The 4186-nt window shown below is 46.5% G+C and overlaps 1 long non-coding RNA gene across 1 annotated transcript in view; it reads left to right on the top strand.

The window, feature by feature from the left end:
* The window catches only part of LOC110292100, a 4742-nt gene extending 781 nt beyond the window's left edge, over positions 1–3961 (top strand). The window contains exons 2-5 of the long non-coding RNA XR_002377648.1: positions 585–699; positions 1834–2100; positions 2343–2470; positions 2817–3961. This is a non-coding gene — a long non-coding RNA (uncharacterized LOC110292100). The remainder of the gene's footprint in view (positions 1–584; positions 700–1833; positions 2101–2342; positions 2471–2816) is intronic.
* Positions 3962–4186: the final 225 nt, after the last annotated feature.

A 4186-nucleotide genomic window follows, 5' to 3' on the forward strand; every position in this document is an offset into this window, starting at 1 on the left:
TTTTTTTTTGGTTTTTCGAGACAGGGTTTCTCTGTATAGCTCTGGCTGTCCTGGGACTCACTTTGTAGACCAGGCTGGCCTTGAACTCAGAAATCCTCCTGCCTCTGCCTCCCGAGTGCTGGGATTAAAGGCATGGGCCACCACGCCCGGCAAATAAATAAATCTTAATTAAAAAAAACAAAAAAGAGGTGCTGCAAGAAGCAGTGCCTCCCCCAGATTTCAGTGGCTTCTCATAAGAGAGAGAGAGAGGGAGAGAAAAGAAAGGAGAGAGGAAGGAAGGCAGGCAGGCAAGCAAGCAGGTGGGGGTGGAGAGGGAAAGGCTTCTTTGTGTTCATGCCAAGTCCAGCATAGGTTAGGAAGCCTTTTTCTTCCCCGAGCCACACCATGTAGAGTGAATGTGTCATTGTTGCAATAGATAAAGAGACTTAGGGGAAATGTTTTGGCTCTTAACTGGACCCAGGAGTAACACAATCACTTCCACTCATGCTGACCAGAGCTGACCACATGGCCAGCCCTGAACTGATTTTGATAGAAGCTAAGAAACAGAAGGAACTCGAGATCATTAACTGTTTCTGTCCCTGCAGATAAAGCTGTGTCCTCAGCGAGCAAGGCCAGTGTGTTTCACTACGACTCTGGACGGAAGGAACCAGTTTGACTTAAGATAGAACCAGCAATCATAGAGATTCCAAGGGTTTGGAGGTGGTCTTATCATATTTATTTGTGTGGTGAAGAAGACACATGCTTGCAACTGTACATGTAGGGGGGTCATAGGACGTGGGCCAGAGTCAGTTCTCTCCTGTACCAAAGTGGGACTTGGGGACCTAAGTCAGGTTGTCAGACTTGATAGCTAGCGCCTTTACCTCTGAGCCATGTTTATAGCCTGCTTGGGGGTATCTTTAACAATCAATTCCTAGAAATACAACTGAGCCTAGGGAAGGGTTTGGGATCAGGAAATATAAAGGCAAAAAACAAGTGTCTCTGGGCTCTGAAGCACTCTGAGAAGAAAGAGGATGACTGGCTTTCAGAGTTATTCTTTATGGAGCAGAGGGATTCCTGAGCAGGGGGTTTGCTTTTTATTAAGGAAGGAGTGGGAGGAAACACATAGTAAATGTCTGCCTTAAAGCTTTTCCTTTAAAAACATATTTATCTTCTTAAAGGTGTGTGTTAGCTCCCAGCACGACTCTGAGTCTGAAGGTTAAAATGGGAGTTTGTTAAGTGAATAAAAAGATTGAGACCAGAGCTGGAGAGATATCTCAGTAGTTAGGGCTGGACAGATGGCTTGGCCCTTAACAGCACTTGCCGCCCTTGCGGAGGACCCGAGCTCAGTTCCCAGCTGATGGCTCACAGCTGTCTGTGATGGCACTTCCAGGGGATCCGATGTCTCTTCTGACCTCCTTGGGCTCCTGTACACACATGGTGCACACACATATACTCAGGCCCACACACTTAAAATGACACACACACACACACACACACACACACCATGGTCATTTCAGATGCAAAGATGAGCTTAGTGTATGGCTGGGGAGGCTGTTCAGTGGTAAAGTGTTTGCCTACTGTGCTTGAGCCTCGAGTCCCTGGGTTTGATCCCCAGTACCAGGGAAGAACATGTTCCTCTAAAGCTTTCATCTTTTCTTTCAGTTTGTAATTCTGCTCTGGGCTCTGCTTCTCCTCTCCTGCAGAAGGCTTTTTACTCTCTTTCTCTCTCTCCTAGGATTTGAGTTTTCATCTTTTATTTAGGTCTGGGTTTCTTTTAGCATTCCCTGTGGTGCAGATTTGCCCAGAGGGGAAGTCATCTTTTAAAATAAAAGAAATGGTTGTTGTTTTGTTTAGAACAGCGTCTTCTAAGTACCCAGGCTGGCCCCAGGTTCGATCCTCCTGCCTCAGCCTCAGGAGAGTTGTATTTCTGGCTGTACCTGTGGAGACGTTTTCCGCTGTAACTGTCACCATACTCTGTCACCTCTCTAATCTTAAATCCCTGAGTGTATCTGGTTGTCCTTTCCTGCCAGGATTGCTTGTCAGGTCAAGCTCTGCACCTTGTTCATATGGAACACCAGGCCCTGCTTAGCCTCATCTTGCTTCATATCCACCCAACAGCTGGTATTTAGAACTTGGAATTTCTCTTAATTTTTTTTTCTACTCCATTCTTTCTTTCCTTTCTGGGACTTTAGCTCCAAATTCCTCAACCAATGCATGTTACAGTTACAGCTATGCAAAGACATGTATTGATATGATCTAACAGGTCCCTGATATTCCGGTGGGTTTTGTTTAAATTTCCTCTATTATATAGCTCTGATCTACCATTAAGTCTATTTATTTATTCCTTTGTTACTTCCTTTCAGTTTTGCTAATGTTTGTATGAGCGTCCCCCAAAGCTTCATACCCAGAAATTTAATCCTCTTGGGAGGCACTGAAGCTGGCACTGATTCTAACTGCACTGCTTAGAGCCGGGGACTTTGAAAAGTGATAGGTGAGCCTAGGTCATTAACGTGGCACTCCCGTGGTTGACTTGTGGTGCTTTTATGAGACGAGAGGGAGGGAGGGAGGGAAGGAAGGAGAGCTAGAGGGAAGGAGAGCTAGAGGGAAGGAGAGATGGAGGAGGGAGGGAGGGAGGGAGAGAAAGAGGACTCAATATAAGATATATGATAAGCTCCCCCTCCCCCCACTTAGAACTTGGTATCAAGTACTTCCCCTGCTCCCCATCTAATACTTTGGAATGGAGCCCAGGGTCTTGCCAAGCATGCCAGTCTACATTGAACTATACCCCCAGACCTTACATGCCAGTGTCTTTACAAGTGCTTTCTTAATGCTTTCAGTCACGAGGACTGGGAGTCAGAGCTAGCGAAGCATTGGAGTGAGCTGTTCTCCTTCCTTTTTCTGTTTGACTTCTGCGAGACTGCTTCCTGTCAAGTCCAGCTTGCGTGTGTGACCTCTGGCCCTGCTGATGCAGCCTATAAGAGGACTCAAGACAACCGAATGCTTTCAGGACCCAGTGACCATAGCTTCCGGGCTTAGCCTCCGAGTGTGTCCTTCATTTCTCCATACCCACTCATTACAGCCACCGGCCTTCCAAATCTTTCTGCCCATGAGGCACAAGACAGCCGCATACCCCATAGGCCTGTTTCCATCTGCGTTAATGTTCTCACAAGAATCTTCTCACTGCCTGAGACGAGGGCAGGGGTACTGCTGTTGTGCTGCTGCTCAACATGGAAGCCACTGGGCTCCCATGGCTGTTTAAATTGAATAACATTTAAATTTTTTAAAAAATCTGTCAGTCATGCTTCATTTCATGTGCTCAGTGACCAGGCACAGCTAGAAGCTACTACCTTAGAAAGAGTGGGTAGGGGACATTTACATCCATCATGGGGGGAGTACTTGATACCAAGTACTAAACAGAGGGGAGGCTACCATGCATCTTATATTGAGTCCTCTTTCTCTCCCTCCCTCCGTCCCCTCCTCTCTTCATCCTTTCTTCCCTTTCTTTCATCTCATAAAGGCATCAGGAGTCAATCACGTGAGTGCCACGCTAAAGACCTAAGGCTCACCTGTCACTTTCCAAAGCCCCCCACTCTCAGAAGGGCAGTTGGAATCAGAGCCAGCTCCAATACCTCACAAGGGGATTGCTCGTCTGTAAAGTTCCCGTCTTTCTCTGTGGTTAGCCACTGGAGTCACAGCATCGTGGTGAGCATGATCCTGTGTTCAACAAACATGAGCAGAATGGCTGACACATCCATCTCCATCAGGAGGAGAGGAGAAAGAAGCCCTGAGAGCAAGTTACTTCCATGGGTGTACCAACAAGTTTCAAGAATTCCAAACACAGACCATACCCAGTTCCTTCCCTGGCTGTCATCATGTGTCACCGACCTCTGATGGGAAGAGAGAGTCCTCATCAAAACGGCTTTATGACTTTCTCCCTTGAGATAAAAGGAATAGGAAGAGTTAAAAATAATGAAAAATTGAAAGAAAAAGGTGGTTTTCCCCCTCAACCTGAAGGCTGGCACAGGTCGTACTCTAGGGTTTTTACTTTAGCTCTACAAACACTGGGACAGTTTTCAGTTCTTGGACACTTGGCTCATTTCTCATACCTGCTGAGGAAGTGTCTGAAGGTTGTGTTCGCCACACACTCCCATATAGATGAAAACTGGTGAAAACTGAGTGATTGCAACTAGAAATGCTCTATCTGTGT

Source organism: Mus caroli, chromosome 4 (assembly GCF_900094665.2).
Source record: "Mus caroli chromosome 4, CAROLI_EIJ_v1.1, whole genome shotgun sequence".
NCBI lineage: Eukaryota > Metazoa > Chordata > Mammalia > Rodentia > Muridae > Mus > Mus caroli.